This window comes from Myotis davidii, unplaced genomic scaffold (genome assembly GCF_000327345.1).
Source record: "Myotis davidii unplaced genomic scaffold, ASM32734v1 scaffold3, whole genome shotgun sequence".
NCBI lineage: Eukaryota > Metazoa > Chordata > Mammalia > Chiroptera > Vespertilionidae > Myotis > Myotis davidii.
In genome coordinates, this window is record NW_006295062.1 from 1365513 (window position 1) to 1380097 (window position 14585).

Below are 14585 nucleotides of genomic sequence, written 5' to 3' on the forward strand. Positions count from 1 at the left end.
GAGCCAGAACGCTGTGCAGTGCCCCCTGTAACCCATCATCAGCGACCGCTCCTGCGCCAGCCTGTGGCCAGGAGCCGGAGTGCAGACGGAGGGGCAGTGCCCGCTGTCCCAGCCCCTGGGAGGTCCCTCGCCTTCCAAACAGAAGTCAGGCTGCCCACAGGCCAGAGGGAGACGCAGGCAAGAAGGGTGGCCTGGGTCACAGTGGAGTTGTCAGGACTGGTGCTTCGGATGCTTGCGTCGCCAGATGTTGTGCCAGCCTGTGGTGGGTAAGTGGATTAGGGCAGATCCCAGATGGCCCCCTGCCCCACCAGCCCCTGGCCTGCTCGCTGTTCCCTGTCATCTCGGGGTCCCAAGGCCCTGAGCTGCCCGGCTCAATTCGGGTGCTGCTGACTTGCGATTGGCAGCGTAGAAGGAAATATAATGAAGTTCTTGCCAATATAAAATGGGAAATATCTAAACCTTCAGTCAGGAGCCTTGTTAAAGGGTTTGGGATTTACCACCCAGCGCCTCCGGTGAGTGAGAGCCATGAGGGCTCTGGCATGTTAGAGAAAAGTCGTTAATGCCTCTGCTGCATTTCTGTGGAGACAGATCCGCTGGGAACTGTAAATTTTATTTACTGGTAACCATTTCTGGGTTGGTTTATCACAGAACTGCTGCTGTAAGTAATCGAACCGGATTTTTCTAGAATGATTAGAAAATCTAGATGTTGGTAAAAAGCCCTATAAATTATTCATTCACTTCTATTTTGCAAGGCGGTGTGGTCATAAACTGCTCTTTTCTGTTAGGCCAAATTTGCACGTATGTGCATTGTGTGTGGTTTGGCTTATATGTGTGTGTGGGGGGGGGGGGGCTGAGCTTTTTGTATCCTCTTTTGTAGAAACGTCTCCGCCTTCCTCTTAAAAATATAATGATTTTTTTATGATGTCTAAGTAACAATTCCAGGCAGTATTACAAGAAATATAACAGGAAAATGTTTGTGAGCGTCCATCAGAAAGGGAACGTGCCCACAGAGAAAGTAGAAATGCACCCATTAAGATGCGTGTGGCTGTAATCCGGCTTTTAAGCCCCAATTCGAGACCAGCATCTTCCACCCTGTCTCCCCTCGGGTCAGCTGTGGGGACCGGTGGGAGGAGGACTCAGGTGGAGCCTCCTTCTTGCCTCCTGACCCCTTGGCCAAAAAGGGAGGGGGGAGGCCTGGGGCCCTGCTGCCAGGGTCTGGAGTCTGGGATAGAGGGTGGATTTGCAGAGCAGCTTGAGAATGAGGGCTAGAAAGTATGGGTTCAGGCAGCCCAGCAAGGGGAGGGATGGCCAAGAGGAAGAGCAGACCCGTGTGGACCAGGTGACCAGCTATTACGCCACGACAATGAGCTGCCCGCCCTCACCGCCCTGGAGGAAGCTTGAATGCAGGGCCTGGATAGGACCAGGGCCAGAGCCAACTCTGGGACCTTAAAGAAGTCCTAACTGGGCCTTGATTTTCTCATCTGCAGCCTGGAAGTCATGAGAGCTTTCTGCACGTCAAAGCCAGCGTCAGGTCTTCCCATGTGGGCCTCGCCTCACAGAACCTGATCCTCTGTGACTCCTGAATTCCGCCCACGAGCCACGTGCCGGCCACTCGCTGGCTGCTGGGCTGTGCCTCGCCCACTGCCTCGCTGTAGAGGCGGTGACTTCCCTGAAAGCAGCTTCTATTTGCATAGCAAATGGCCCACTTTTTGCTTAGATTATTTCAGATCCATAAAGCGGAAAGGATTTGCAGAAGCTGTTAGTCGTTTTACCTGCCTGGGAAATGTGAAGTATTGTATGAAAGGGTATTACTTTTAATATTAACATCAGCACGTGGGAAGGAGTAATGGAGATTATGGGGGCAGGGACCTCTCAGGGAAAGGGGACGGGGAGAGGGATTAATCCTGCCTCACAGAGGGGAGAGCTTCGCTGAGGCGGCCCTTCCGCTCGCCCTAGGCCTCCATCAGTTGGAGGGAAGGGACCCGACAGGCAGAAAGCTTAGGGCTCTGACAGTAGCAGGAAAGAGCCTGAAGCTCGGATGTGGTGGCCACTGAGAGGCCAGGAAGGAATTGGTGGGAAAGGCCAAGGAGGCCATCTGCCAGTGGCCACAGCTGGGCCTCACGTGCCCCTGGACGCCCTGCCGGATGGAGACGGGGCAGACTCCTCCGGATGGCTGCTACCTGCCCCCATCTCAGAAGCCCACTGACACAGCATCCCTGCAGCCTCCTTCCCTGGATACCCAGGTACCCACGTACCCAGCTCCCACTGACCTGCCTCACGTGCGTGTTTGGTTTTCCACTCTGTCAGAGCTGCAGGAGTCCACTGTGTTTTCCGTTTATTTGCAGCGTGTAAATACATAGGGGCATTATTTGTCTTCTGTGTTATTAAGTCTATCAAACAAGCAAGTGCCTGGCCAGGCCCAACTATACTGCCAGGCTGCAGTAGGGATTAGAAGCTCGCAGTATTTACTCACCACTGGGTACGGCAGGGCCCCCGCGAGGTTCTGGGGAGAAAGGCCCGACGCACAGCACATTGCCCTCAGCCACAGTCCAGCAGTGGAGTCCTTCAAGCTACAAACAGTAATTGAGCACCACTTGGTGCCAGGCCCAGGCTGGTTGCTAGAGACACAGAAATGAGGAAGAAGTGACCCCTAGTTCAGTGGGTGACAGACAAGTGAACCAGTGTGTGTCGTCAATGGTAACGTGACAGTGCAGCGTGAGCAGTGGGGGAGGCCAGGGGGCACGCCCGGGGGCTCCTGCAGAAGTTGTGCGTGGAGCTGGCATGTGGCAGAGCTGGTCGAGTGGGAAGTAGTTGCATGACCCTCCCCACCCAGCCTTTAGACTGGAGGCTGACTTCCAGACCCTACGAGTCCAGAGGCTACCGAGCATCAGTGGGGACCTCTCTCGCTCTCAGAGGCTTCCTGGAAAAGGCGGCTCATCAGCTGGGCAAAGCAGGGGCAGCACAGATCCCCAAGGCTGGAGTGAGACCACATGAGGCAGCTGAGCTCCTTGGCAGAAGCCCCTGGAGCTGCCCCATGTGGCTTGGCTGCCTCTGCCCCTTTCCTTGCACCCACCCCTCCCCTGCAGGGAGTAGAGCTTCTAGCCCTGATTCTGCAAACCTACACCATGGCTAGGTGAGAGGGTGGGGCAGCCACAACCCACAGAACCTATCTGGTCCCAGGGTTTGTGGCTCCAAATGTCCCAGGAGCTGAGGCTGCAGATTCAGCTGCCCCCACCTGCTAGCCTCCAGCCTGGTTGCATTAACTGGCCCAGAAGGAATGGGCTGCCCACCCCCACATGCCAACTCCCTGACCTCACTGGGTGGAGGTCAGCTGCTCCGCACTGGCTTGCACAGCACTGGGTGTGCCATTAATCAAGCACTTCAATCCTTGCTGCAGTGTGTCTCCAGCCTTTGCCCTAGTGTCTTGCTCCATGCAGGGTACACAGTAGGTCTACAGGGAATAACGAATGAGGAAATGTTTCAGATGAGGATTGTCAGGACCAACTATTGTCTAAAACTGCACAGGCTGTGAATGCCGCATCTTTTTGCAGCTAGGGTTCAAGGTCTGGAGAAGGGGCTGCACACAAACGGATACACTAAACAAGAAATATAAAATTTAGAAGGCATGGGGGAGCCAGGCAGAGGCTTCACTCTAGCGAAGAAGCTCTCTGCATCTGAATCTCAGGACCCATCGGCTTTTTGTTTACTAGAATACACATTTGCCCTTTAGCAAAGCAAACAGGCATATCAATGGTAAAGTTTGGTAAACAGTAAAGGATTATCAGGTTAAGGGATTGCCTTCAGCCATTCAGGAAGCAGCAGGCAATATTATGCTGATTTTTCAGCCCTGCTGAATATCAAAGTCCATCAGCCTTCTGACGGGACTTCTGGCATTTATATGGTAACTGCTTGTTGGTCTTAGCCTCTGGCACCGTTGGTACTGTTCACAGGGAGTGCAGTGTAAATGGTGCCCCTGGGTTGTGCAGCGTGGGGACCATGGGACTTAAGCATCTTCACTGCCTGGAGCTCCTGGTCTTGGTGCTGACCACTGGGCCTTCCTTTTTCCCCTTCCCAGCCAGCACTGCCCTCCCTCCTGCCTCTGCTGGCAGTTGCTGGTGATGACTTGCTCCAGTGAGCAGCTCTTCCAGGCCGGGCCATTGGTAGTGAGAGAGTCCTGCATGTAGAGGAAGGCCATCTGAATTCTTGGTCATCTGGGAAACTTGGTCTTCGGTGAAGATCTCCCTAATTGGGGTGTTGGGGTCCCCAGGATCTATGATGTCTCCTCGTACCACTCCTCTGTTCTCCCTCAGCCTGCAGTGGCCTAACGACCCATGCACCGGAGGGGGCGGGGGCGGGGGGCCTATGGGAGCATCCCTGTGGCGTTGGCCTCATTGGCTCAGCAACAAGGCTGCCATGATCCTGACTGCCTTCTCCTCACCATTACGACCCAGCTCTGACCCTCAAGACCTAAAGGAGCACAGGGAGAGAGCACTGCTGCTGGGTCCTGGGGTCAGGAGGGCTTTAGGAGGAGCCTGAGTGTGAGAACCCAGGAAAAGGGCGATGTGGAGTGGTTCTTGCAAGTGATTTCATTCATTCAACGCCTTGCACAGACCTTCATTGAGCATCTACTGCAGTGGTTTTCAGAGTGTGGCCCTGGGACCAGCAGCACCAGAGATTCTGAGGATGGAGCCCAGCAACACATTTTCGCAAGCCCTCCAGGTGACTTCAGTGCATGCCAGACACTGGGCCAAGTGCGGGGGTGCCAAGTGAGTTTGACTTCAGCCCTCCCTGGCATAGCTTGGAGTCCAGGGAGGAGGCAGACAGGAAAAAATGAAATACTGTCAGTGGGAAAGGAGCTGCTCTCAAAGGGATGGTGGCCAAGAGGCAGCTGGCATGGGTTTGGCCCAGGAGCTGGGGGTCCTGGCAAGGACGGGTGGCCTGGAGACCCCCATGGCATGAAGGCCGTCTTGGCAAGGAGCCAGATGTTGGGACTAGCTGCCCCTAGAGGCCTCACGGGGCCCATGGCCTAGCCCAGCCGTGGGCAAACTACGGCCCGCGGGCTGGATCCGGCCGTTTGAAATGAATAAAACTGAAAAAAAAAAAAAAAAAAGACCGTACCCTTTTATGTAATGATGTTTACTTTGAATTTACATTAGTTCACACAAACACTCCATCCATGCTTTTGTTCCGGCCCTCCGGTCCAGTTTAAGAACCCATTGTGGCCCTTGAGTCAAAAAGTTTGCCCACCCCTGGGCTACCCTCTCCCTACAGCAGTGATGGTGACTTATGACACATGTGTCACAGGTAACACGCGAACTCATTTTTTTGGTTGATTTTTCTTTGTTAAATGGCATTTAAATATATAAAATAAATATCAAAAATATAAGTTTTTGTTTTACTATGGTTGCAAATATCAAAAAATGTCTATATGTGACACGGCACCAGAGTTAAGTTAGGGTTTTTCAAAATGCTGACACGCCGAGCTCAAAAGGTTCGCCATCACTGCCCTAGAGTAACCCCTACCTGTCCCACCACCCCTCCCTTCCCACTCCCTGGGTCGCAAATGGCAGCAAATCAATGTCTTCAATTGTCCTGGTGGGAAATGTGTGCGAACCACCAGGCCATTATCTCAGCGCACATTTTTAGAAAATTTTAGAGCCAGTTTTTCCATTCAGCAGGGAACATCGCGTATTGATTTAGGAGCATCTATTTCTGCTTTACACAGACAAGAGGTTTTTAAAAATTCTAGATAGAGAGGAACAAAATGAAAATGAGTGAACTTAATAGGCTCAGACCGTGGCACTTGGCTTATCTGGTATAATCGTACTATAGCTCATTACAGCAACATCACTCTCTTGTACTGATGAGGAAACCGCGACTCAGAGAGGTAAAGTGACTTGGTGAGGCCCCCGGCCCCACAGTGTAGGGCTGCAGTTCGACCCCGCTGCCTCCAAGCCTGTCTCGCTGGCCTGTGTTGCAGTTTCCAAGGGGCCTGCTGCTGAGTAAATCCAGCTCATCATGCGTTTTCCTGAGCCCACACTCTGTGGCTGCGTTGTGGGGAGCCGCTGGCTCTCAGGGCTGATTCTCTGTCTAATTAAAGAGGGGATGAGTTGGGTGGGGAAAGGGGAATGACTTGGACCTAAGGCCCCACCTAGCAGCTTTGCAGCTGTGCGTTCTGTAAACCCTCAGCCACTTGGGTAATTGGCAAATGATACCTTCCCCCACCCTCTTACCAGACCGCATCTGCCTTGTTTGCTCACCCACCCCGGGAGCTGGGTGGGCTGGTCTCAGACGTCAGCACCCTTATTTGCCAGCCGCCCCATGTGGCCCTGGAATGGCTATCTGCTTGCGTGAGGTGAAGTACAGAGAAGTATCTGTGTGAGCAAAAGCTGCAGGCCCATTCAGAAGCTGAGAGGCCTGCTTAGCCTATTGTACCGCCTCCCCTACTACAACAGTTAATAGTGTTGATTATGTAAGCCTCACTTTTCTGAAGGTCATGCGGCTTAGAAGCCTCAAATATGTGGGAAACAGCTAGGGAATAACTTCGGAAGATTGTAGAACCACCAACATGAGTGTCCAAAACCCACACATTAAGCTCATGAAGAGTCCTGAAGCTTTCACTCAAAGCATGTTCGGGGGATTATGAATACGCTACTAGGAATGTTGATGTTCACATTTTTGTGTGGAAATATGTTTTCATTTCTCTTGGGCATATACCTGGGAGCGGAATTGCTGGGCCACACAGAAACTCTGTTTAACCCTTGAGGCACTGCCAGACTCTTTTCCACAGTTACTGCACCACTTGACATTCCCACTAGCAGTGGATACAGGTTTTGACTTCTCTGTATCCTTACCAGCACTTGTTATTATTTCTCTTTTTGATTATAGCATCCTCGTAGGTGTGAAGTAGTACCGCATGGTTTTAATTTGCATTGTGGAGCATCTTTTCATGTGCTTATTGCCAATTTGTATGTCTTCTTTGGAGAAGTGTCTATTCAAGTCCTTTGCCCCCTTTTATATAGGTTACTTGTCCTTTTAATATTTGCCTCTTTCTGTTTAAAAGTTTTAAAATATCTTTATTGATTTCAGAGAAGAAGGGAGAGGGAGAGAGAGTTAGAAACATCGATGATGAGAGAAAATCATTGACTGGCTGCCTCCTGCACGATCCGGGATGGAGCCCACAACCCTGGGCATATGCCCTGACCAGGAATCAAACAGTGACCTCCTGTCCTGGTTCATAGGTCAACACTCAACCACTGAGCCACCGAGGCAAAGCTTTCTTTTTAATTTTTATTCATTGATGAGAGAGAGAGAAACACTGATTTGTTGTTACACCCATCCATGCATCCACTGGTTGATTCCTGTGTGTGCCCTCACCGGGGATTGAACCCACAACCTAACTTGTATCGGAACAATGCTCCAACCAACTGAGCTATCTAGCCAGGGCTGTCCTTTAAATATTTGGTTGTCAAGAGTTCTTTATCTATTTAGAAACAAGTCCTTTATCAGATACAAAATTTGCCAAATTTTTCTCCCTTTCTGTGGGTTGTGTTTTTACTTTCTGGATGGCGTGTTGCCTATATTTCTTGTTCACAGCAGATTAGCAGGACTTGGGAGGGGAGAGGGGAGATTTTAAGAGGCAGCCGGCTTGGTGATAGAAAGAGGTTTGACTGGGGATGGTGAACACACAATACAGTGTACAGATGATGTATTATACAACTGTGCACCTGAAACCTGCATAATTGTGTTAACCAGTGTCACCCCAATAAATTCAATAGAAGCGGGGGCAAGAGGCAGACAGACAGCTGTGATAAATGTCCTGGCATCCTCCCTTGTTGAGAGCAGGTTCTATAAAACAGAAGACAAGACCCAAGAACATCTCTTCAGCTTGGGTGATCCCTGCCTTTCAGGTGAGGATCTGACTGCCTTCTCTTGAAAGATACACTGCATTTTGAAAGGATTTTTGTTCCCCAAGGATAGAGTGAGTTTTGAAGCTGTAAGTTCCAGAGATATGTGCCTTCATGGAACCCCCTACTATGTGCCAGGACAGTGCTGGGTGCCAGGGGTACAGCATGGAGCAAACACAGTGACCTCTGCCCTCCCCAAGGTGACAGGAGAGCGGGAAGGCAGACAAGCATGCGAGCCAACAGGCAAGGACTTCAGAGAAGTCTCCAGCCACAGAGCAACAGCCCAGGTGTGACAGCCCTCGCTGTGCCCACTGAGGGCAGCTGGGAAGCTGTAGGCATTCCTTTGGTACAGATGAGGAAACTGAGGCCAGAGAGAGGACCTATGGTGTCTCCAGGAGAAGAAATCATCGGATAGGACCCAGAGTTTCAGCTTCTCAGATTACTCCTTTCAACTCTGCACTTTTTAGGCTTAAACAACAGTCTGTGCAGGAATTTGTGTTTTCATTTTGGCTTTTGCTGAGGCCCTGGTGCTGGCGTGGGCACACACCAGTCTGCCCCAGGGAGGCAAGCCCTGGTGGGTCCCTGCGCACTGCCCTTTCCAGCCACAGGCCCTCTTCCAGGAGTGCTTTTTCCTGGTTCATCCTCACATCCCTCAAGGCTCAGCTCAGGCCAGCCCGCCCAGTTCCCCCTTCTGAAGCCAGTGCCCTCTTCTCAGGAGTCCTTGTTCAACTTCCTCCTGTGCCTGGCTCTCTCTTTGGGCACAGGTCTGCAGGATGGGCGCGGACTCCCCAGGGATGAAGAAAACTTAGAGCTATGTGTATTTACATTCTAGCCTTATCCCTTTACATTTCTGTTTGTTTCTACCTGATTTACTCTGTATATCACATTATAGTGCACAAATTATACATTTTAAATATATTTAACTTATCCATAAATGTAGCAGTAATAGGAATGTATCCCCCAAACTTAATTTTATTACCAGATAACATTTAAAAATAAAGGTTGAAGGTAACTGTGGGCCGCATGAGGACAAGAACTGTGCCCTGTCCTCTCTCTGCCCCATGGCCAGCCTGGGCCAGAAATATTAGCTCCATCAGCCCACTTGGCCCAAAGGCCTTCTCTCCATCTAGCTGCAGGGCGCCACAGCCAGCTACCCTCGGTCCCACAGTGACCGCTTTGTGGCTGCTGCCCGCCCAGCCGCTTCAGCCTGAGGGTTGTCTGCTGCTCCTGCAGAAGAGGCTGCAGGGTGGCCGTGTGGGGACTGGCCACCATTAGTGGCCTGCCTGGGAGCTGGCAGGAGCTGGCAGGCAGGCCGTGGGCCAGGCGTGGCTCCCAGCCACAAACAGCCTTGCCATGCCTCTGCCGGGAAGTGGGAGGGGACGAGTGAGCAGGGCAGAGACCCAGAGGGGCTAGGACCTGCGGTTGGAGCTCCTGCAGGCCTGGGTCTCTGGTTTTTTTGCTGGAAGCTTGGGAGGGGGAGGGGCGGGGGCAGGTCTGTGGGTAGACTGGGCCTCAGCCCATCCAGCAGCAATTTGATCCCCTCCCATCTCCCTCCCCCAGATCTGTAAATAGAACAACCTGGGAGCCAGGGCAAAGCCAGAAGTAGTCTACACCAGCAGCAGGCCTTGATCCGGGCACTGGGAGGGCAAAAGAATTTTGAGACGTGCCCGCTGCCCATGAAGCACCCCAGAGAACAGCTCGGGCACACACCAGCACATGCGCCAATCAGAAGAGAGGGCTCTGAGCTTGTGCACGAATTTTCTCCTTTCGTCTCACAGCAACCCGTGTGAAAGGTGCAGCTACAGTCCCCATTTAAACGCCCTGGGACGGAGGCTGAACGGCACCAGCTCGCAGTGGCGGGCGTGGCTATGGTTGACCTCAGTGCGTGGCCCAGTGGCCGCCCTGTCAGCCACATGGTATAATGCCCCACAGGATTTCCTTCTCTTTTAAGGCTGAATAATATTCCACTGCGTACATGTACCACATCTTCTTCATCTGTTCACCCATCAACAGATACTCAAGTTGTTCCCATATCTTGGCTCCTGTGAGTTCTGCTGCAATGAACATGGGTGCAGAATTCTCTTCAAAATAGTGATTCTAGCCCGGCTGGCATGGCTCAGTGGTTGAGCATCAACCTATGAATCAGAAAGTCACAGTTCGATTCCAGGTCAGGGCACATGCCCAGGTTTTGGGCTCAATCCCCAGTGTGGGGCTTGCAGGAGACAACCAATCAATTATTCTCTCTTATCATTGATGTTTCTATCTCTCTCCCTCTCCCTTCCTCACTGAAATCAATAAAAATATTTAAATATTTAAATTAAAAATATTTAAATATATTCTATTTCTTTTGGATAAATACCTAGAAGAGGGATTACTGGCTCATATGATGGTTCTTTTTTTAAATTTTTAAGGAGCCTCCATACTGTTTCTGTATTGTCTGTACTAATTTACATTCCTATGGACAGCATACAAGGCTCCCCTTTTTCCCTCATCTCTGCCAACATTTATTATCTTTTGACTTTTTGATGATAATTCTAACACTTTTTATTTACATTTCCCTAATGACTAGTGATGTTGGTCATCTTTTCATGTACCTATTGGCCGTTTGTATTTCTTCTTTGGAAAAATGTATATTCAGGTCCTTTGCCCGTTTGTTTGTCTCTTTTTTTGAGTTGTATAAGTTTCTTGGAGATTATCAGATACATATAACTGGGTGTATAAGATATAAGCTTATCAGATAACTTATTTACAAATATTTTCTCCCATTCCATAGGTTGTCTTTTCATTTTGTTGATGGTTTGCTGTGCAAAGACTTTTTAGTTCGATGTAGTCCCACTTTTTTGGTTTTACTTTTGTTTGCCTGTGCTTTTGGTGTCAAATCCAAAAAAAAAAAAAAAAATCATTATCAAGGCCAATGCCAAGGATCTTTTCCCTATGCTTTCTCCTAGGAGCTATACAATTTCAGGTCTTATATTTAAGTCCTTAATCCATTTTCAGCTGGTTTTTGTATATGGTTTGAAACAAAAGTTCTTTTTCATTCTTTTGCATGAGGATATGCAGTTTTCCCAACACCATTTATTAAAGAGACTGTCATTTCCCCATTGTGTATTCTTGGCACCTTTGTCAAAGATTAGTTGACCTTATATATGTGTGTCTATTTCTGGGCTCTCTATTCTGTTCCGTTAGTCTATGTGTCTATTTTTATTCCAGTATTTTGATTACCATAGCTTTGTAATATAGTTTGAAATCAGGGAGTAAGATGCCTCCAGCTCTGTTCTTGCTCAAGATGGCTTTAGCTATTTGCAGGATTATTTTCTCTATATTTGTGAAAAATGTCATTGGAATTTTAATAGTGTTTTGAACTCGTAGAACACTTTGGGTAGTATGGACATTTTAACAATACTCTTCTGATCCATGAACACGGCTATCTTTTCACTTATTAATGTGTTTATATTTTCAATTTCTCCCATCAATGTTTCATGGTTTTCAGTGTACAGATCTTTCACCTCCTTGCTTAAATTTATTCCTAAGTATCTTTTTTATTTTATTTTTGATGGTATTGTGAATGAGATTTTTTTAAATTTCTTTTTCAGATAGTGCATTATTAGTATCTAGAACTACAACTGATTTTTGTACATTGAGTTTTGTGTCCTGCAACTTAACTGAATTAGTTTATTACCTTTAACAAATTTTTGGTAGGGTCCTTAGGGTTTTCTATATATAAGATCATGTCATCTGCAACTAGTCATAATTTTCCTTCTTTTTCAATTTGAATGCCTTTTATTTCTTTTTCTTGTTTGATTTTTCTGGCCAGAACTTCTGGTACTGTATTGAGTAGAAGTGGCAAGAGTGAGCATCTTTGTCTTATTCCTGATCTTAAAGTAAAAGCTTTTTACCATTGAGTATGGTGTGAGGTGTGGAGTTGTATATGGCTTCTATTGTGTTGAGGTACATACCTTTTATATCTATTTTCTTAAGAGTTTTTATCATGAAAGGAGAAATGCTCTTTTCTGCATCTATTGAGATGGTCATATGATTTTTATCCCTAATTCTGTTAATGGGGTTATCACATTTATTGGTTTGCAGATGTTGAAACATCCTTGCATGCCAGGGATAAAATCCCACTTGATCATGGTACAGGATTGTTTAATATGCTGTTGAATTTTTTTGCTAATAAGTTTGTTGAGGATTTTTTTTTATCAGCAATATTGTCCTGTAATTTTCTCTTTATGCAGTGTCCTTATTTTTTGGAAGAGTTGGAAAAGAACTGGCATTAATTATTTTTGTGTGTTTTCTTTTTGTTTGTTTGTTTGTTAATTCTCACTCAAGGATATTTTTCCATTTCAGAAAGGGTAGAAGGGAGGGGGTGAGAGAAACATTGATGTGAGAGAAACACATTGATTGGTTGCTTCCCACACATGGCCCTACCAGGGCTGGGCAACCTGCAACCGAGGTACATGCCTTGTCCTGGACTCAAACCCATGACCCTTGGGTCCAAGGGCCAACGCTCTAACCACTGAACAAAACAGGCCATGGCTGGCATTAATTCTTCTTTAAATATTTTGTAGAATTCACCAGTGAAGACATCAGTCCTGGGTCCTTTCTTTGTTGAGGAAGGTTTTAAATTACTGATTCAATATCCTTACTCATTATTGGCCTGTCAGATTTTCTGTTTCTTCGTGATCAGTCTTGGTAGATTGTATATTTTTTTAGGAATTTATTCATTTCTTATGGGTTACCCAATTGTTGGCATGTAATTGTTCATAATAGTCTCTTATGACCCTTTATATTTCTATAGTATCAGTTGTAATTTCTCTATTTATTTGTTTATTTTTTTTATTTTGTTTTGTTAATCCTCACCTGAGGGTATTTTTCCCATTGATTTTTAGAGAGAGTGGAAGGGGGAAGGGCAGAGACCCAGAGAAAGAAACATTGATGTGAGACACATTGATTGATTGTCTGCTGCACAAGCCCTGACTGGGCCAGGGATCAAGCTGCAACCGAGGTACATGCCCTTGACTGGACTTGAACCTGCGACCCTTCAGTCTGCAGGCTAACACTCTAAGCACTGAGCCAAACTGGCTAGGGTTCTCCTCTTTTATTTTTTATTTAATTTATTTTTTATCTCTCTTGCTTTAGTCTCACTAAATATTTGTCAATTAAAAACAAACACAGGTCTCACTCTGCTGATGTTGCCTGTAACATTTACACTGTCATAGACTAAGGGAAAACCAGCTCCCTTGGAGATTTAAAAAAACAGGTCTCAGTTTTGTTGATTTTTTTCTACTGTTTTTCTAGCCTGTATTTTATTTATTTTCACTCTGATCTTTTTATCTCTTCAGCTAAGCCTGGACTTAGTTTGTTGTTCCTTTTCTAGTTCCTTGAGGTGTTATATTGATTGAGTTTTTTTTCTTAATGTAGGCACTAAACTATTAATAACCCTCTTAGAACTGCTTTTGCTGCATTACACAAGTTTTTGGTTTCCATTTTCATTTGTTTCAAAATATTTTTTTCCCTTCCCTTTGTATTCTTCTTTGACTCATTGGTTGTTCAGGGTGTGCTGTGTAATTTCCACATACTTGTGAAGTTTCCAGTTTACTTTCTGTTATTGATTTCTAGTTTCATACTGTTGTGGTCAGAAAAGAATCTTGATATGATTTCAACCTTCTTAAATTTGTTAAGATTTGTTTCGTGACCTAACATATGATCTGTTCTGAGGAATGTTCCATGTCCACATGAGGAGGCTACAGGGCTGTCCAGTGTGTCCATGCTGATTTTCTGTCTGGATGATCTGTCTGTTGTCAAAAGTGGGAACTGTATTGCTGTCTATTTCTCCCTTCAGATCTGCTAATATTTGCTTTATATATTTAGGTGCTCTTCTTTACAATGATTTAAAATTAGTGATGAGTTTAAGCAGTATTTGGAAAACTCTTTTACAATTAAATTTGTGCTGTCACATTGGTCAGTATGGGTGACAAACTCACTATGAATACTGTTGTGGTTTGTTGCTTACTTTCATGCATAAGGAAATAGCAAATTCCAGTTAGAATTTGGTAACAATTAAAATAGAATTTTTTCCAATAAATTTACTATAAGCTCCTGGTAACTCCTGGTTCAAGTCCAGGATTTCGCCCAAGTCCACTCATCCCTCAGGCTCAGTGAGGGAGATCCCATTCAAAGTCATGACCCAGCCTCCCTTACCCTTCGAGTAGCACTTCAGTATTCAGTCATTCATCCGGCAAATATTGAGCACTGGCCCTATGACAAGTGGTGAGATCCAAAGTCACCATCTCAAGGAAGAGCACCATAGGTACCATTCCAACATGCAAAATGTAGCCGAGCAGAGGACCATGCCTACCCTTCCTGGCAATCACAGATAACACCCAGCGATGGTGAGGTTGGGGTCAACAGTCACTATGGATAGTAACACTGTCCACCACATACTCCTTTGAAGTAAGCATGGCATTGACTCGCATGGTATTGGAAATCCCACACCCTGCTCACTCAGCACTCTCACTCTTGCGCATTTGTCCCAAAGAAATAATTTAGCAGGAAGGACACAGGGTGGAGGGCAGAGGTCCTTCCCCCTCCTCTTCCTGCACATGTGCCCTCCTCAGGGAGGGGCTGGGTCTCACTCAGCTTGTGGCTCCATGCTGGCACCTCTAGCATTGATGAGGG